The sequence below is a fragment of the Bombus impatiens genome, unplaced genomic scaffold (genome assembly GCF_000188095.3).
Source record: "Bombus impatiens unplaced genomic scaffold, BIMP_2.2 scf_1002, whole genome shotgun sequence".
Taxonomy (NCBI): Eukaryota; Metazoa; Arthropoda; class Insecta; order Hymenoptera; family Apidae; genus Bombus; species Bombus impatiens.
In genome coordinates, this window is record NT_177421.1 from 12614 (window position 1) to 34675 (window position 22062).

The following is a 22062-nucleotide window of genomic DNA, read 5'->3' on the forward strand; positions in this document are numbered from 1 at the left end:
AACGCCGAGCCGTGAGCCAACGGAAAAATGGGTGGAAAAGTTGTACGGTGTATGATCGGACGATTATTGGCCTGGCGGCCCGTTGTCAAAGCCTGAAAGGTACGTTTCTCATTCTGTTTACACTCGTAGACGCCTTCACCGGAAAACGGGAGCGGCTTTTTAGGAAGAAGTGACAAAGAAAAGGATCGATAATTGATTCGAGCGATATTGGAAATTTTACAGGTGTATTTTTTTTATTACTTTCCGTATTTAGTGTATTTGTATTTTGCACTTTCCTATTTTTAGAAAAACTATATTGGATAGCTCAGTTTCGATATCGATGGAATATGAAGTTACACCATATTTTGTGCAACTTTCTGCTATCGTATGTATTTAATGTATTTGTATTTTTCGTTAGTTTGTTTCCCTCTTTTTTTCGAAAAAAAGAATATTGGAGAGCGCAGGAAGCGTAGAAACACCAGTACCTTATATTTACTTATTTTTGAAGATCAGTTTCATCGTCGGTGATACAACACGAAATTGCACCACACTTCGTGAGACTACGAACGCAGAATTGTTAAACGAGCTCGGTAGCGTTAAACTTTTCGTAATTTAATATTCACCGCTAATTTTAATGGTTTCTTAATCGACTTTAATATGATGTTGTTTAAAGCCAGCGCAGATGCAGATTCTCTTGTTTCGCTGGTATACATTTATTTTTAGTGGTCTACCTGTAGAACCCCCGCGTAATTTTAACTTTCGCAGAGTTCTGTTTACGGAAACCGTGGAAATATATGGAATATTAAACGACATCAAAAATATTTGAGAATATAAAATGGGAAAATAAATTTTAGACCGATCATCGGTCGGCTGTTTGATGTTTCGTGATACGATGATATTTTTGATTAATGGAAAGAAGAAAAATTGCGGCAAGACAAAACGACGAAAGACGCGGCGATTCGAAAAATGTAAATATCGTGAAATTTCGTTGTAGCTCGATTTGACTACTAGTCGCATGTTTAAAAGATAAATGGAGTCTTTAAATAAGCGAGTGTTCCGCTTCTGTTCGCATTGGTTCTCGCGAAACAATGTTGTTTGCACGGTAATTCGTAACGAGAGCTATTTATATTTCGACGCTCACAAACGTGAGATGCAATGAAAGCCGAGTCGAATTATACTGGAGATTGGTATCAGTCGCGTAAAGCTACGTGATCGTATTTCAAAGACGAACATGTTCGAACGAGAGAGAAAGGAGATATAAATTGTTCAAATACACAGCTTCCGTGTACTCGGATGAAAAGCAGAAATTCTGGTAATGAATCTTTCTCGGCAAATGGAAAAATAAAGATACATGAAAGTAGGGGCGGGGGGAGGCTTATATCGAACACGATGCGGTTCACGGTGCTTAATTAAAGATAAAAGAGTATTCCTAGAAATTTATTTGCGGATGAAGCTGCGAAATTAATATCAATCTTGCATTCCTGGTAACCCGTAATTATTTGTAACGGTTTTTAAATATAGATGACCTAATTAGGTATATTTTGTAACGTTTTGAAGTAAATAAAAAGCTCCGGTGAGGTGCAGTGGGGATATAGAGTGTAAAAATTCTACACTACGCTGTTAGTTATTATTTCCAGCCTGGCTGTTTCACTCTCGGGATGAGCTGGAGCAAATGTACGTAATGGCTTCCCTTCCTTCCCTTTTCATCCCTGCACACCTTCTATGCTTCCTTTTCTTCCTTCCCTTTTCTTTCCTTCCTTACTTTCTTTCTTTCTTCGCTTTCCTTCCATTTAACTCCCATTCATCGCTTCCCATTCTGTTTCCTTCCACCCATTTCTCATCTTCTCTCTCTCTCTCTCTCCCTCTCTCTCTCCTTTTCCTTCCTTTCAATTTATTTCCACCCCTCCATTTCGCTTTCTCTTTTCTCGCATAAACATTTTAGTGTATCACATAGTAGCAACTCCTTATCAATAAACTTTACAACGTGTCCATTTGGAAATACATATAAGAAAATGTCGCACGTATTTGTCAGACAAAGAGCGATCATTCAGCAACGATTATTGAAAAAAATAATTCTGCGTTAAAAAAACAACAAAGTGCAGTGGGGAAACATAAAGTGAGCTAATTAAAAATGGTCGCAAAAACGCGCCGAACGAAGAGACGCCTCTAGCGTTGATCGTTAATTTGAAATTGCATTTTATTTTCTTTTTTTTTCTCTATTTTGGACAAAAAACCGGTGTGAAAGGGTTGAACGATTTCCGCGACTGAATCCTCGTAGCTATGGGGGCAAAATTGAAAGAGGTAAAAAGCGAGCTGCAATCAGTAAAACGGGCAAGTACAACAATTCTACCGGAAAATGTACTCACCGAAGCAGCGACGATTCGTGGCAAAACAAACGCAAGCGCGGAAAATGCCGACGAAAATAAAAGGACGTGCGCCATTTTCAGAGCGTTTTTCCGAGTAACTTCCCGGGTAAGCGGTTCTCTTCAATAATTTACACCGGTCGGCCGTTGTTTGCCACAATCTCTCCGTGTAACAATAGTGTAAAACCAAGCCCGGCTCCCTGCCATCGCCTCTCACCCTCGCTCCCTCGCGAGCAAGCAAGCGAGAAATTTAAGTCGGGATTCTCCGCTGCTACTTATGCGCCGCAAGAACAACGCAAAGAGCAGCCAAGCCGCCCGTAATATATCCTCGGACCTCTCGTTTTACGGATCCTCCCTCCGCGCAACCATCCCACGACATCCTTGGAAACATTTGCACCGGGAGGACAAAACGATTTCGACTTAACGCCGTCGAGAAAATGGAAGCAACCTTTCTTCATACTTTTATTTTACTCCAGTTGCACCGATTCTCTGTTATCAATTTCTGATCAAGGAATATTTTACATCAGGTTATAAAAGAAAAATATTGATATATCTTGACGATTTTAAAATGCTATTGGTATCGAAGATATCGTGTGAAGATTACGGAGAAAGGATATGATTAAGTACGATGTCGTTGGTGTTCTGATTTTGATGTCATTCGGCGGTTAAAAGAACGTGTCATAATGTAACATAGTTAGAAAAAGGGATCGACAACCTGTCCGAACCAAAGACGCGAGGTGAATATTAAACGTATCGATTCGTTTAATAAAGAGACGAGTACAGATACAGAAATAGTGTACACTGGTCGTAATCGTCGCTTGCTCGAAACAATTCAACTCCTCTACTCGCTAATTACTCTACTATTGAACTGTCCTAGAGAGCATGTTCGTCTACTTATAACTACAGTTGTTATTATGAAAAGCACAAATGTAACTCTGGTTGACGATCACAAATAATGGCAATAATATTTTGTTCGCAAACCAAAACGTTTTGGATTGTTAGCAAACCAAAACGTTGGTATTCCAAGGCACAATAATATGAGTCTCTCTCGATCCAAATCTTCCGTTGATTCAGGTACCGCTACAGGCATAAGACTCTTAGCAATAGAAGATGAAACGATGAAGCTTTGTCAAAAGGTTAATGGCATATTTGATATCTAAAGCACGGCAATCAATACTTTTGAGACCAATACCTTACGAGAGAATTGAAACAAAAGATTTTTCACGTAAATATCTTTCCACATTTGAATTTCATAGAAAGATCGATGCGATTCATTTTGTAAGATATTGAATCTTAAAATTTATCTTATATTTACGATGAGGTCTTCATTTATTAATAATGCATTAATTTATCATATCATAGAAATTATTTGTGGAAGGGATAAGCTAATCGAGCATTATTTTCAAACCGAGGGAAAAATTGAGCGCCCCTCTATTTCCATAAGATCGTTCCGCGTAAAATTGAGTCCGGGGGTTAGTCTAATTATTTTTCATGAAATTCATGCGGAGTCATGAAATTCAGCGTGCGATAGTGGTGTCGGAACGTCAACGACATATATCTTATGAATCACGGCAGGAATTATATCCGGATTTACATAGAGATGGTTATTCTCGATTTGCACCCCGCCACGCTCGATTTCCCTAGCCAATAATTCACTGACGCGCTTAAGGCTCTAAGCCTCCGTAAACGTATTTTCCTAGCCGATATGTCGCTGAATAATTTTCTTGTCGTTCCAGCCCGGGAACCCTGAATAGTCGATCGCTTATCATAGCTTAACGAGAGGGCTCGTGGTCGACACGCGGCGTTAGCCTAACGCGAAAAATAATGAAACCGCTTATCCCGATACACCATCTCCGTGGGAGATTGTTGGCTTTGGATGAAACCAGTTATTACACCATGAAAACTCGACGGTACTCTAGGAAGCAATCTAGATAAATCGTAGACATATGTACAACCCTGTTTGTAAATGTTGGAACACTTATGAGAAGCTAAGTTTACCAGAATAATATCTAAGAAATTATTAATATATTGTCTGAAATGCAAAAGTATATTCGGTATTGCAATAACTTTCTCAATTTCTTTTCATCTATAGTATATGCTGCATCTCTCGATAACCGTTTCAATTAATCTCGGCATATCATTAGCTTCTTTATTATATTTAAGCGTCTCGCAAACTCGTCCAACTCTAACTTTTATTAATTTCTTAATCTCGTTTCGAATAAACTGCTGAAATTCATTGTTAAGTTTCGTATGAGAGCAGCAGGTGTCCAAATGCTTACGAACGATAGTGTACAATGGTAATTCCATTAGCAATAAACTTTTAACGAATACGCGATGTTCTTCCAAAGTTTCTTTCTAATTGACCGTCGAGCATTCAGAAAGTATCGCAACCCTCTTAATGACGCGGGCCAATTAAAATGCCAGGTGACGCTTCTGATTTTCTCTCGAGTTATTTAACTCTTTTACGGCCGGCGTTCCTACGTAGTGAATTCCTCGAATATTTCAAACATTTTCCCAACATTTTCCTTGACTTCGCAGAGGGGGACTTTCATCCCCTCTTTTACCGGGTGTTTGCAACAGTCTCTACCCCGGAAAGCAAACGTACTCACTGCTTGCTCTTCAAATCCTGCTAATGGTTCGAAAAACCACATTCCTTCTCTTGGTGCTATTTAAAAAAAGAGCCCCGTTGTCGCGACGAAAAATCCAGAAGGATCGAATAGGAAATCAACGTTAGAGCGTGCGTTCGAACACGTTGCCCATTTTCGAACGCATTGATCGTACTGGCTGTTTTATGTCAGTTCAAATACCACACGTCCCGAGTATTTTCTCGATAAATATTTGAAAGAGACTGTAAATGCAACTGTACGGCCGATAATATTCGTGACACTATGATTTCCTCCTATAGACAGGTACTCTCTCTTTTATAAGCGTTAGAAAAATTACAGAAAGCGGAGTCAACTTCAGATACGGTCTGTGCAATTTTGTGCTGTACATCACAGTTGTGAAAGGAAGAATTATATTAACTGCAATACAAATTTCTTATATTTCGAGTTAAAACAAGAAAACAAAAAAGGTTCCACCTGTCAACCACTACTGGAACTATCAAAGAAATAAAACTAATTACGTAGTTCTGTACTACATCATAATTGTGAGACAAAATGTTGTACGACTCGAATATTTCAAGTCTAAGGGAAAGAAAAGCCTCTTAACCGCCATCGGAACTACCAAAGAAATAAAACAATCTATCGCTCCGTTTCTACAGTCAAACAACGCCGCAAAAAGAAATAGAAAGGCTTTAAAACGAAAAAGAAGGAAAGGGCGGATCGTTGGCCTCTAGAGAGGCGTCTACACGAACTTGAGAATATTCCGTGACCCTCGAACGACCAGGTCTGGGTTGAATAATTCAAGCGGAGCCGGAGGTCCGGCATTGATTAAAAGGCAGGCTCTCGTCCAGCTGGTGGCGAGCTCGATTCTCGTCAAGAGCGCGGAAAACGCTGTGAGTATGTCGACCGGTTGGTTGATTAAGGAGCATGAGACTTGTCCCAAGTACTAGCATTGGTGAAGAGCGTGCATCTGCCAGGGTTCGCCGATTAACAAGCGCGATAACACAACAATTCCCTGATCGCGCCCGCATCCTCCGTCGCTTCGTCACCAGATAGCTACCGGACCAGTCTCTCTACCCGTAAAACGTACGATATCCACGAGCTGATTTGCCGGTCAAGTAATTGGTCGAGTTACAGGTGTATGAGAAGGAGGGAAATTAGGGGGCGAAGAAATGTATTTTGTATTTGGAAGGTTGGGACAGCCATTTGTTGAATGTTCGTTTGGCTAAAACCAAGCGAGAGTTGTTGGGGGATGATTTTCAAAAGAGGGTTGTTTGTCAAGCATAATACGCCTGCAGGTGGATGGAAATTTTACGGAGCGTAGAAGGCTTGTTTGCGGGGATGTGATTGATCGTTGACCACTCCCTTTACCTCGTTTCGCGTTTGTTCTTGAGAGAACGCGTCTATCGCGTGATTTTCCACGCTGCTTTAAAACAGTTTTTCAACTATTGCCACTTATTTTTTGCTGCAACGTTTTTTGTTAACGAACCATTAATTTTTAGTAATGTCCGGGTATATGACAAGTATGGTAAATTTGTAAAAAGTAACGTATGCATGTAATTTACGTTATTTTTCTCTGTAATTTAATGTATGCACAACGGTTAACCAACGTGGCTTCTCGTTTAACTCGCATAAATACGAACTAAAATCAGATATCAGCGACCAATTCGGGACAATAGACCGCTCCGGATAAAAGGCCATATTCGACCCAGACAGTGGCCATATCCGTGCAGTGCCGTATTAGTTTGACTAATTCAAATACGAAGAACAAGCTTGTAACTTGTTTGATTCCAAACAACGAGAGAGGTTGCTATACTATGTGATTCTCTATCTTAGGAACGTGAGCGAAAGGAGATCTCTTGGTAAAAGGAATAAGATCCGTCTGGCTAACCTTTTAATTTGATCCTCCGGTCGAAACACGCGTTACGAGGAGTACGATACCACAAAGAAAAATCAAGACAAAAGAACACACCGTTCCGAGATTTATCCGGAGACCTCGTAAAGCTCGATTTCGCTCTACATTACGAAACGATTGCTCTCCAAATAAAAGAAAGGAAAAAGGAGACGTAAGGTATGTACGACTTAAACGAGGTCTCAATCGCCATTTAAAGCCGAACTTAGCCTCTTGTTCTTTGAGAGAATGTATGGGTACTTCTAGATGGCTACAAACTGAATGTAGCACGTGTAAAAATAAGAATCTTTCTATTTTCATTTCCATCCTGTCATAGTTTGTCGCTTTAATAGTTTCAAATTTAATACGGTTTGACGACGATCGAGAGAAAGTTTAAAATTGATGCTAGTAATTTTCGTAGTAGACACTTTTTATTCATATAGGTAATAATTGAGAATCCTTCTGATGAAAGAATAAAGATATGATGAACATATAATACAGATACTATCTTTTAGTCAAATCATTTGGCTTATGTAGCCATTTTCTAGGAAGTTCCACAACTGTCTGCATACATTAATAGCTTTCGTCAAATATAACTGTATTTTGTAAAGATTATAACTTTCTTCGTACTACTTGTAAACATTCTTTCGTGCCACGCTGTAAGTCAATAACTTGGTTAGTGATTTGCTCGACGAACACGAAAAATTCGCCGAATTGCCTGTGACAAGGTCGCTTGAAGGAATTCTCCAAGTAATTTCCACGCTAATCACCCATACCATCGACTTTCTTCAGGAACGATACCGATAATGTCAGAAATTCAGCAAAGAAACAAATGAAGCTTTTTTGGTTGTAATAAGAAGATTGTCTCCTCGAACGTCTGCGTCGAAATGCAATCGGAATGGCGAGAACTGGCTGGACGATATCGAAGCTGTGACTCGAATAGCAAAAAAATTCATCCAACAAAAAGAAGTACGAGGAAACGAAGTGGCCGCGCAAGTAAAAACAGAATGTTTTTCGATACGAATTTTCTGAGAAGGAGCAACAATGTAAAATTGTTTCGGATAAAAATTTCTATCGCAGAGTTCAATCCTAGATATAATACGCGATCTTCCTTAGGGATATGAACCCATAAATGTACCATTGTAAATGGTGATTATTAAACAGGAAATAAATTCCTTTCATTTTGAGACGAACTTGTGCCCGATTACCGAAAGTTGGCCAATTAATCGTGGAGGAATTTAATATCGCTTGGAAGAGGAAGGATTCATTGATGACCTCGTTAGGTACGACAGTTTTAATAACCGGGCATAAACATTCGGCACGTACGGTGTGCATTAATGACCGTGGAGGGGCGTTTATGGTGATCTTGAATTACACCTTGCGTCTTAATTGAACGGAACTTTAATTACGATTTACGTTCTCGCAAAGTTCCCGGAGCTGTAGTTTCTCTCGCAGAATAAAGTCGTAAGCAAATTACGCCAAGATTTACAACCCAGCTTTTCCACCAGATATCAACGAAATTATTTATCGAAATCTTCCTGATCCATCGCGACTTTAAACGTATGTAAAATCTAAAAACAGAAACAAACTGCTTGGATTGGAAAATGCAGAAACTACTGGCCTCTTATCACCGTCCGATAATTTGTTGGACGAATCGTGCAATTTAATTCGTTAACGAATTCAGAAAGAATGATCCGAGGAATAAGCAGAACACGGAGCAAGAGTTAAAATTTCAAACACTAAAGCGCTTCTGTACGTACGATTATTCGAAAAGGGGATGTAATCGAGGGATTAACGATCAAATTTAATCCCGGCGTGAATGAGAGGCTATTCTTGGAGGAATTAAAGTGCACGGTGTTCCCCACATTTTTCCGTGCAGTCGATTGAAACCGAGTCGAGCAAATACGAACCATTATCGTGGCAGAGAAAAGGCAGGCCGCATACTCGTTCCGCGATCTCCATTTCCATCCGGCGTTGTATCGTACACGTAAAACTCGTTTGGCGTCGGCGTAACATCGTCCGGGAAAACACCGTCCGCTCTCTACGTTCAAAAGAAAATCATCGTCTGTGAATCGAACCGTTCAACTGGGCCAACATGAAAATTGATTCCCCTTCCGGTTAACCTCGTCACCTGTTTCGCCAACCAACCTATACCGGATCTCCTCCAGACGATCAGCGGCTAATTATTTCGAGGATCTATACACGGGCTCGCGAAAGTATTCGAACTATGCTACTGTCAAATTGATTGTACGAAGCAAATTTAATAAAGTTCGATATCGACGTGAAATTGGATATCGGCGTGTATTGAATCCTGTATTTAATTGCAAGCCAAGTTGACTGTAGGTTTTTTCGTTTCGTATTCAACATGGTTGAAAAAGTGTGTCGAAATGATGGCTTTTGGCAGTGAATTGTGCCCAGCAAAAATTCCAGAAGCTTGAAGAGAAAGAAGTATGGGAAATCACGAAATAAAGCGTTGGAACTAGGAAATAACATTATAAATCTAACAAGGAAATAACAAGAACTGCAAAATCACGAATAAGTTGGCTGGATAAGCGTTCGATGTTTCAGGTTGATGGTACAACATCTGCAAAAGAATATGAATACTTGGCCCTTGCGAGTAATGTTTCTATTATATCTTACTTTATAAATTCTTTTAATATGTTTTTTAATATTAAACTTGTACAATTTATTTCAATAAATTTTATTATAGTACCCTTGCATATTCTTACAATTTCGCGAGTGAAAGTCGTAATAATTTAAAGTAAAACATTTGAAACGTAAGAAATTGCTGCATCAAGAACATAATTTCTTGATTAATTGTTCGAAAACAAAAGATCATGCGCTCAAATCGTTTTGGGGCTGCTTTATCATCAACCTAAAGTATCGAATGTGAATACAGGCAAATCGTCCAAAATTACCCAGTTCTTGTCATCTCGTATAACGTCTCAAAAATAAAATCGGAAGTGAAAGTAGATTTCCACTGAAATATTTTAACAAATGATACTGTTAAGGAAATTCGAGGATTTGGAAATACAAATAATTGACTATATTTCACACTCAACAGCTATACATCTATATTACACTCTGAAGAACGTCTTGCACGCACGCTTATCGCCAACCGACTATTCTAGATTCTTCTAACATCTGGCAACAGTCTTTTGTCTCCACTAAGACCTGGACGCCCTCTGACCCTTACACACACTCTCATGTACAGTGTAAATGTATCACTTCCCTAACAGATACCTTATGACGATGATAGTATTTGTTGAGTGTTTTATATGACAGTGAGATATATGTATTTGAGATCCTGTTCTCCTTGATATTTTTCGAGCCGCGCTTTGGAGGATAAATCGGAGAAGCATGTAAAGTTACTTTGATGCATTTCATTAAGAACGTGCTTCATCTTGCTGCTGACAACATGTAAGAAGAGGAAGTTGGAGCTTGCTACAGGGTTCGAGGACGCCGAGAAACTGTCGGGCCGAGAGAATGCTTGAAAATACAAAGGGATTTTACACAAAGCGAGTAACGGCAAAAATTACAACTCGATGAACGACTTTGATCGAAACACTTAGTAGAACCAGACGTTGCTTTTCTCAATTCTTTCTTCGATTAAGTTCAACGAGCGTTTGCCCCTCGAGTCGGGTCGTCTGAAAGCTCGGTGTGCACCTCCGTTCTTTGCGACACCCCAGATATTTGCATAATAAAGATTTAATGAAAAATCGTGAAAATAATTCTCTTTGGAAGCAAATTTTCTTCCAGGTGAAATTTTATCCGATTTCATTAAAACTCGAAGAATAAGTATTTATGAATAAATCAATGTCTAAATGTTTGTACTCTGGAAAATTTCTTCGAATTTTTATATCGTTAAACATCGTACATACGAGTAGAAAAAAAGAGATTTAAAGCAAAGTTACACGTAGCCTGCGATCGACTATGTTACTATCGCTATGTCTCTGATACATAAAAGGATAGTAAGATCAAAAAGCTCGGAAATGAAAGAGCAAGAAAATGTTTCGGTCTGAGAATCCGTTCTACCAAAATGAAAGCAAGCTCCGAATAGAAATTCATTTTCTAGAGAAAAGCTGTCGATCGAATAGAAAGCTTGCAGTGTTCATTGTGAATCGTGAACTTATCTCTCTTCGTTTAACTTCTCTCGTCCTTGAACATTTTCTTCGTTAATTCAGGGCTTCAAAGTGTTACTTCAATTCGTTCGCTGCTATTGACTTGCACAGTGCGTCGACTGAATTATCTAAATAAACGCAACTGCTGCATTTCTATTTCACTGGCGTTCGACAAACTGATTTACGAAGTTAAATACAACAACCAAAAGTGCGTTGAATAAAGTCTTACGTAACAAATGCAATTCTAGGAAATAATCGTATTCTACTAGTACCGGCGAATGCGTTAAGCGAGGTGCTTATAATTGGTAATGGCGAGCTTTAAAGTGGAATAGTAGCAAACTTGAACAGTGGAATAGAATCGATCCTAATTAGGCTATTAAAACGGAAATTGAACGTCATTGATCCATCCACTGATTGATCAGGTGAACGAGAACGGTCGAGTGAAGGAAAAAGTGAAGTTGGACTGTCTCTGATAGGACAAGTAGAATAGGTCTGACCATAACGTACGTAATCTAAAAGCAGCAGCAGATCGAGTAAGTTGAATGAAATGGTCTCAACTTGGACAAATAGAAGCAAGAATTTATTTCAGTCACTTTGAGTTCCAAACTGTCTTCCTGTCTCTTCTATCTGTCTTCTTGGGAAATGGGGAAAACTACTTTAAACGTATTTAGAGATACCCAATTCGATAAGAAACTCTGATATTACATGTTTCTTTTTATTTAAACGGGTTTTTCCTACCTTCTCCGGAAATTCTTTGAAAATCTATTTGAAATACACATCAGGAAAGCACCCACTTCTCCAATTCGTTGCGTTCTCGTTCTCAGCAGGACGAAGTATACGCGGTAAGGCTGTACCAGAGTAACCAAAAACTGGGTACAGGTATGGCAAACAAAGAGAGAAAATAAAATAACAGCGGAAGAAAACTGAAAAATAAGAAACTCGCCGCTTTCGAGGCATCCCGCCGGCAGATTGTATTATCCTGCGAAATTTCATCGTCTTCTTTTCTCGCCGTCTAATTTATTGGGCGGCGATACGGCGGTCAGGAAATGGACAACGGCGTCCAAGGTTTTTCCAGTCCGGCCCTCCACATACTTTCTCGACAAATCGAAGCTACGTGTCCAACGAACCTTCCTATTTTGCCGTTATATTTTCCCTCTGCTTCGCTGAATCGGTCCACGATCCCAAAACCTTCGATTTTTAAGTTTAACGACGAGTTTCCTCCTATTTCCTTCTTCCTGTGAAACTTTGAAACTTGAAACGGAACTTTCGATCGTGAGCGTTCACCGTTGGGAATTAAAAAATTAAGTAAACAGTTTCGCCGAATGTTGTGTTATAAAACACAAGATAAGCAGTTTCGGAATTTAGGACGATAGTGCGCCGGTCTAGAGTCAGGAGCAAACAAAAGAGTGTTAGCGAGCATAATCCGCAAACTTGCTGCGTCGAGGTAGCGACCACTTTCGGTTTTAGCATTAATGCCCAACGATATCGAATAACCAGTGTATTATAAGCAGCGCGAGATATTAAAAAATTCAAGAGAAACATAGAAGAAGCTACTCGAACTCGACGCAGCATTCTGCCGACATTTACTTTGGCGTTAATCCGTAATAAACGTCAGCTGGGCTCGAAGATACGGAAAGAATTAGAGCGTTCAACGTCACCGGAAGGCAACGGTCCGCCTAAAACATCTCAAGCGAGAAAGAAATCCAGAAGAGACAATGTTTGCATAACGCGGTTTCCTAGAAAGGAAGCTTGTCTGTTCCTGCTGGTAGGAACGAAGCGAGTAAAGAAGTTATCGCAGATGAGAGTCCCCTAGGAAATTCTCAAGTAACAACTATCTCTAAAGCACCTCCTCATCTACATTCCGCGCGGATCGTCTTACATAGTAAACGCCAGTTGACAGTTTCGCGAATTAGTCTACAGCGCGTACGTGACTAGGGGTCCGTTTCAACCGGCTTTCTATGGTCTTTGATTGGCGCGCGACGAAACACGTAATACAATTTACAAGGCACTCTTCGTTCAACGACTCATCTGCCGTGATACAGACTCCAAGTTTTCGTGCCGTGTATCTACAAATAGTCTCCGCCTTTCATCGATAATTTTCCACATCCCATTAGAAACGACGAAACTAGAATAGTCGTGCTGTGTGGAAAATTTCGAGACTTTAAACAGCAAAATAACCCCTTGACGTTCGTCACTGTAAAACAGCAATTTTATATAGAATCGCTCGCGAAGGTATTTGCTCACCTATAGACAATTTTTACGTACACATAATTCAGACGGATCAGACGTAACCTAAAATTACGTATCGATTCCAATCCGCGTTGTACATAGCGTCCAAGTAATTGCAATCAGCCTTCCCTTTCCTTAGATCTACCCAAAAGAACAGGAGACGTTAAAGCGGAGAGGGGTGAAGAGTGAAATGACGACGATGGTCGAAACGGCGCGATAAAGTTGGTGTACACGCGCACCGGTGTACGCATATCGAGGGTTAAAAGGGACGCCAGAGGTTTGCTCCCCTTGGAATATATGCATGAGCTGGAGCTCGTCAGCTGGGAAAGTAAGAATACCAATTAGGCGTGCAAACAGCGGTTGCTGATCCCACAGGAGTTGGCGGGATACGATAAGAGTTGCAGGACGTCGTTTAAGAGTTTGCCCGCGAACAGCGACGAAAATTTGGTCGAAGGTCGGTTGAGACACGATAAAACATAAAATTCAATAGGTGATCTTCGGCGGGCTTTTGTCGAGATCTCAAAGTTATACGAAAATTCAATCTTGCAAAGCTGTGTACGCGGCTCGATGCGATTAGATTAGCAAGGTTTTTAAGAGGCTCTCTCGTCTCGGCTTTCTCGTTTCTTCCTTCGGTACGGGTAGCTTGCCTTCGCGAAGCCCGACGACTCGTGAATGGAGACCGGGCTGAAATACAACGTGGGTTGATCTTGGGGGTTGGAATTAATTGAACGCGTTGTTTGGGTAATCGATGGTATCGGGTCGGTCGATCGAGTCCTCGGCTCTTTCAACCGAGAATATTAATTGTCAATCGAACCGGTGATTTCAGACGAAAGGTACTTGCAGCTGTTTGCGTTTCGGGAAATTGGAAAAGCGAATTCGCTGATAGTTGATGGTGGATTGTAATTCCCATTTCCTTTGAGTTGCTTCCTTCTCCGCTAGTCACAGTGTATATATTGATACGATTGAAATAAATTTACTTGTAAAATATTATATAAGATAAGATAAGAGGAGAAGAATATTTATAGAGTGGGTTGTAGATATCGAAACAGCGAAGAAAGCCTTGAAACTCTAAACGAAGATAGTATTCTAGATACATGAAATAATTTTGAAAAAAAGAAATTGCATGAAAGTAGTACAGGCCAGGTCTATTTTAGAACAAAGAAACATCGCATGATCGCAACATTTATTCAGCAGTGAGTTATTAAAAGTGTATCAATGCTTTTACCGTATCAAGGAACCCGGCATTCCGCTAACCTCGAAAAGGAAACGATATCGCAGCACGTAGGCTCGTTAAGCCGAACATTATCTAAACGACGAACGCGCGCGCGCTCCCGACGATTTTAATTTACCGTAATCATGGATGTATGCAGGTATACACGAGAAACGAACGCATTAATAGTTGATCGCCTCGAGTCTCCATCTCGGATATACGAGAATCTAAAAATGAATGCGAAAGCAATGGCATGCACGTTCGAGTAGAAAATGTACGGCACGCGAATTTAGATAACGAGAATTTCTTGTAGAATACCTGCACGAGAGTGCAACAACGTATCCTATATACGTGGCTACAATTACAGTGAAGCAAATAATAGCAACCAGTCTGCTCTAAATGAAGTGATTGCACGATGAGGCTGCAATAAGGGTTGATTGGCGGAGTTTTGCAGTTCCTAATATGCGACGATGACGTTGTATATTACTAGATCATTCTCACCAACAGAAATGAAACGAAACGGAATCGATGGGTCTGCATTAACATTTACGCGTATATGTATTATGATACACGTAGAGTTTCAATACTAAAAAATACAGTAATTTTAACATCGACAAAGTTGACAATGTGAAAATAGGAAAATAAAAATAGGGAAGGTTTGAATAGAACGAGAAGCGAATGAACATAGTAGAAGGTTAATGGCGAATTCCTCATCCTGGTTTCATTTTATGTAATTATCGCAGCGGTGTATTATCATCGGCCGAGCAAGTGGTTAAGACAAATATTACAGAACGATTCCATCAACGATATAGATGTAGCCGAAGTCGTTGGTAGCCATCGATCTTAGTTACGTGCCGGAATAATATATAATAGCCAATAATGTTGGGGCAATGTATCAAACTATTGGGAATATCCTATCGACAAGCTGTCACTGCTATTATACCTTACATCTAGCATAAATATATTATGAATGACTGACGATACATACATATAAACCGAACAAAAGAAAAAGGCGCGCGTGCTAGATGAATCCATCACTCTTCGTATTTACCCCGAGATCATCTTCCTTTATGGCCAGTCAATGGTGGAAAGCCCGGAAGTGACAAAAGTGTGGAATTTATACTCCCACTGGCCGTAAAGTCTAGACATTTATTATAGTACAAATCACAATCTGTTACACGAGAATGTTCTTACGCGGACTTATTACGTAACGCAAGCGAACGTCTGGATCGATGGTACAGACGAAGCGACCGTATTTGCGTGCTCGTTGTCTTTCCTCGATTAATTCTTTATACGAAGATCGTAGTGTTTTCGAGGAAAGAAATTTCGCAATGGAAAGGGGGTTGGCCGTAGTCAGAGGAAATACATCATCCTTGATATCGATTAGCTAATGAAACCCAAGTAGCACGAGACAGCAACAAAAGTTATGACTGTCGTTAACCCAGGAAATGGTATTCTATGCGCGAAGTAGAATTAAACGGTACATGATCAAACAACAATCATACTATTGTATTATAGACGCGTATAGCTGTATAATCCACGAAAGACAACATAAACAAAATAATCGTTTCCATGACAGCGTAAAACCTACAAAGCTACGTAGCGTGTAAAATAGAACCTTATATGGTCGGGCCAGAAAATAACACGACTATCAGTATCGGTACAAGCGAAATAAAATAATTTCTGGATCAGCAAGCGAATGAAGATAGTTTTACCATAGAAGGTAATATAAACATTACTGTAGAAATGCTGCGGAGCTACGTAACAAGTAGAACAGAATAGTATGCAGTCAGACCGGACAACGACGCGATTTTCAGTAATTGTACGAGCAAAGCAAAGTAATTTCTGAATGAATGAACGAATAAGGACTATATCGGCACTTTTACAGAGGAACGTATCGTCAGACGTTCTCAAAAAAGCTTCGCAGCTCGTACAAAATCTGAAGCAAAAAATCAGAAGTAGTATCTAAGCATGCTGGCACACAGATCAGACATGCATATTTGAAACGCGTGAATCAATACTTAACCGTTTAGACCTGAGCGTGAATGTCTGTCTCCGCAAACTTTGCCAGATGTTACATTAACGATGCCGATGTGCGACTGCAATGTATTATTTTGCAGTGGCAAAATGCACCGACTAACACGCCATGGAAAACTAGCAGCGACAGAAGTGTTTGAACGCCGTCTGCAGCTGCGATTAAGGCGACTGCAGCGTGAACAACGACGGCACACAGGGATACCGAGAGGTCGTCCGTTAACAGCGAATGTGAAATTATAGCGACAGTTCATACCCATTTTACCCCACCCTGTAGATCCACGCTCTCGTTCCAGCCGCACCGTTTACCGTCCCCACCCCGCTGTCAACCATCATTTATCCGCAACTTTACGGTGTAGATTTTTGAAGAATCCTGGTAAAAACGTTCGGCGTACGCGAAAATTATTGCTCCGCAGAGACGACCGCGCACCTGGTTACGCGGATATAACGAAATTTAGAGGGATCGTCGGAGGGTGGCCTCTGGGAATAACGGAGAATCGTTTCAAAAAGTATCTGACGTCCTCGAAGAAGGGAGCAACTTGTGTTCTACCACGCAACTGGGGAAAATATATTACTGGAGAGTTCCAGTTGAGAGCAATGTTGCGCGAGAATAACAAGTTCCCGATTTCCCGATCGGTTATCAATGAAACGTTATTTTCTGCGCAAATATTGACATCCTCGGCGGATATTAATTTTCGAGTTGAACGCGTGAGAATACGCCTCTTTGAAATGAATATTGGACGGTTCCTGGACGAACGTATACCTAAACAACGATAAAGATACTCGTAGCTTCACGAGCGACAATTAATTTGGTTCGACTATAGAATACGAAGAGTCAAAGATGTTAAGTGGACGTTCAGCATGGCTGTAACTACGCTTGAGAAAGCACAGACAGAAATTCCGCGTTTTTCGAAGGCACGTAATAATTCAATTTAAAGCGACATATGTTTGGTAAAAATCTTTGAACGTCGACTATCCGATGAAAGCTTCTATTATTATTGATTATAGCAGGAATGTAATCTCTCTTTGTATCTGTCTAACGCAATTTCGCTTTATTCGTTTCACAGGAGGTTCGGAAATTACAAAATGATTTATGACTTTGACGTATTATTTCGATTGACATACAATTAACGTCAATTACCATTCGCCGATGCATTTTGTGACGAAAATGAATTACCCTTATTTGGTTCGTTCTACCTATATGTCAGAATACGTTCGTTTATTTCAGGTCTTTAATTATTTCGTAATTCGATGTTCTTTTATTTAGGAGATCGAACGCTAAAATTTTCAAGAACCTGTTTGTCCACCAAACGACGTGAAATATTCACGATCCTTAGACTCTCGTTAATTTTCGTTTTCCTCGGCTACTGGATTACTCTCTGAATCGAATCTCATCTAGCAGACTATCCAGGTTATATACCTCAGCGACCCCTCCCTCACCCTCGCATCCTAGTATCTGGCTTTTAACTTGGTGCATAGTTCTCGGTGGACTGGTATTCGGTCCAGACTTGCGGTATATCTCTTGGAATCCCCCGTCAGGTCCTCCAGTCTCCCAGAAATTTATCCACACCCTCCTTCGCTTCTGTTGCAATTGGATAAGCAATCGCCATAACCCTCGGTCGTCGTAACTCCCATAAAAAAAAAAATATTTGCCTCTAAAATCGCGCCGTTTAAAATGAAAGGAAACGAGGACGTATTTCCATCGTTAATTCTAATTAAATAACGATTCTTTAACTCGCGATTGAAATAATATCGAGACCTAATTTTAACGCGGAACAGTTCACTAAAATCAGATAACCCGCCGTTTTTCCCAGACGTAACACTCTTCCCTACATCCTCGATACGGAATGAATAATTAGTTTATATCCTTCATTTTTGTATACATATTTTATGTATTATCGATTGACCTGAATGAACAAATGGCAAAAGGTATTACATATTTCATGGTGGTATTTTCTTCTTAAGCAATAGCGAACACGTGTGTGTAAATAGCCATGAAGTGTCAGCCCACCGGTCAACCGTGACTGATCCCTGAACCAATAAGGGTGGCCATTCGAGTGTCGCGGCACCGTCGGTTAACCGATAGCTCTCCGATCTACGATCGATCCATCGAAACGTTCGAGATCGTTGAACTCTAGACTTATGTCAGGCATAAAGAGCAAATAAGGCTCAATTAATTGCATCACCTAATAGCTGGTAGTGGACTAGATTCGATTAAAATTACCTTTTGCATCTTTTGCTTTTCTCAATTGAAACCGTTGTATCTAGACTGATACTTATATATTTATTGAAAATTGAAAGGAGAAATAAAAATAAAAATTCGCAGAATGCATATAATGCGTGAAAATATAAAAATATCTTTTCCAAGGAGACGATTAATTAATCAATATTTTGAGTTCTATTCTATCATTATAACGATCTCACATTGCAAATGTGAATTACGTACGTAACGTCTAAATTAGCTTACAACCAAATTACGTCGAATATACAGGGTGATTGGTAACTGGTGGTACAAGCGGAAAGGGGGTGATTCTACGCGAAAAAACAAGTCGAAAATATAGAATAAAAATTTTTCGTTTGAGGCTTTCTTTTCGAGAAAATCGACTTTGAATTTTCGCTCGGTACGCGTGCGGTACGTTATGACGGCTCTCGCTGTAGATCGTCGTCTCGATGGAAAAATTAAAAAAAAAAAGAAAAAAAGAAACAAAATAATTGTTATTCTATATTTTCGACTTCTTTTTTGCGTAGAATCACCCCCTTTTCGTTTGTACCACCAGTTAGCAACCACCCTGTATAACGAGAAAAGATTTACAAAAAGTTACCAACGCTTTCAAGAAATTCTTCGATGACGTGATGTCACGGCGACTCGAAATTTCCACTCACCAAGAGGAAAATTCTAGAATCACCGTCCTAGGAGATTTGTAGGTGAAAATCTACCGCATCGAGTGCAACGACGTGCAACAAAGTGATCCTTCGCCGTGTATGTGTTGGCACATGGTCGGGAAGAACGCGTTGAAGCAGGAACTCGCGGTTGCATAATGTACGAGTTTATTCTCGTAGCGCGGGCAAAAATTCGAGACAAAGTGCTCCGTCATTCTGGCCGAATAAACTTGGATAAAGACAAATACTTTCTTCAATATCGGTAGTTTCCAACGAAACGAACGGCAAGCGATCACGAGATGAACTCGGTAATTGAAATTTTTAAGAGAACTGTAAAAAGTCGAAGTCGTAATCCCGAGATTAAACACCTTATCGAAAAAAGAGATGGTGAGAGAAGTTTAGTCTTGATGGTAACGCGAACGTAACTCGCTTTTCATCGATTGATCATCGTTGTTCCAAGGTTTGATTACTTTCATAGTAAATTTATCGAGATGTATTTGTTTTCCGCTATATTGGAAGGCCTGGAGTTTTACTACGGTCCGTTTGAATTTTCCAGGTTCGTTCATCAGCCGTGCGCGATTCACAGCTCGCGTAATATCATAATATTTGCACGATAAATTTCCCGACGATCGAATGTTTAACCCTTAGAAAAATTATGATCAATGTTGTATTTTAGCTCGCGGGATTTTAAATCGTAAAAGAAAGCATCGATGATACCTCGATGAGACAAAGAAAGATAAAGAGAATCGAAGCCTCGTTAATAAAGTTAGCGACCCTTTTGTTTGATATTCAATGGACCAATATCGGAGCATCGAAAGATCGTAATTTCTTGATTATGTTACAAACGAACGAGCGTACAATGGACTTGTGAATCTAACAAAATTGATACAACGCGTCGTCTAGCAAACTACTTAAAATGATAACAAGTCTGTAATGCTAGCTGAGCAACGAGCCAACAAAAGGTGTATACAACTTTCTCGTTCCTGTTACAACAACTATTCAGCTCATGCAGAGAATTTCTGGCCCTTTGAAATCCTCGACTGACCAGAGAAGCCTATGTATCGGTCTGTGGTTCAAAACCACCTCTACCATGAATGTACCCTGTTCGTACAATGCATTCTGCATTGACATACGAAAGTTCACTGAACTTTCTGTATCATCCGAATTTGTTCAACTGGAAACGCGCGAAAGACAACTTTGCCTGGAAACATTTTAACGAAATGCACAGTCGATCGGTAAATCTTGATGAATCTGCAATAACAGTAGATGAAGAGAATAGCGAGTGATCGAATTGCATTGAAAAAGGATTAATACAATTTTAATCGCTATCGCTGTACATAAATAAAATTACACCATTCTTCCCTTTTATCTTTCGAAATCCCTTTTGCTTTTGCCTTTTCTTTCCAAAGTTATTCGTTCCAACTGAAACCAGAAAATGACGATTTTAATCGTACTTTTTGGTCGACCACAAAAGCGGCTTAAAGTCAATGCATTGCACCGAGATAAAGGGTTTTCTGAATGATTACGAGAGGAACAACGTGCAGGATACGACGAGAGGACGAAAGTTGATATTATCGCTTGAACCGAAGTTTACGAATGGTTCCTTTTGGACAGCAGATTTTTTATATTTTAATGAACGTAACTAAAAAAATGAGATTTAAATGAAAATTTATTTCGTCTAATATGATAAATACTCTGCTTTGGATGTTTCATACAACTTTTTATATTTCACGCATTTTGTGTAATTTTGTACCGTAAAAGTTCTCACATATGCATAAAAATCCACAGTCCAGGCCTTTTATATCTTTTTTCCTGTAATTTCTTCCCTTCCTTTCTATAACAATAGGGGTTAAATAAATCTTAAAAATATTTACTGCAGGAGAAGCCGGTACACATGGCGCACCTTTTTGTTTTAACCAAAATAATTCTAACGATAAGGACTCCATCAATGATTCCTTCAGATTGTCTTCAGTCTTCTTTCAGCCAAAATAATTAATTCTAAATTTATTTACCGCGTCGAAATTTATTATACGTAGCAGTCGTACAAAATAATCTAAGAAATCTGTAGGTGTCTCGCATAAAAATGTTCAATCCCTTTGATAAAATCGTGGCTAAAATGGGAGACAAGGAATCCCCGGCATTTCCCAAAACATTAAGTACACACTACGAATTCGTGGACAGCAGGTGAATTTTTACGGGATGCCGTTAAACCGTGCGCGGCTTAATGGACAATCGAACGACAAGTGTATAAGTTACGCAACAATGAGCCCAGCCGATTCACAAAAATAGAAAATAAATCGTCCGGGATTTACATAGCCGGATGCACCCGGGGCACACGGATGCAATAACGTTGCAACCCGTGCATACGGCCGTGTCATTGCGTCGCCAGTAAATTTTTGGTCGAACGATCATCGGACTGAGAACGATATTTAATCGAGTAATCGGCATATTTCCGCGAGCCCAGCCGGGCGGCCCCCTTTCCACGCTCGTCAATCTTCGCCGCCGTAATAATCCTGTTTTTCTGCATCGACTAAGCCGTAAAGCGTCCAGGGAAGGATCGAATTCCGCCAACAACAAATTGACAGAGAATTTCAATAAACAGGGATTACATTGAATCATCGACACGACGATGGACCATGGGTCCGCTAATTATAAAATCTGATCATACATTTTCCATTCACGTTGCCCATCGTCTGATTCTCTCTCTGTCTTCCTGTGTGTATGTGTGTGTGTTACTCTTCATTCCATTCCC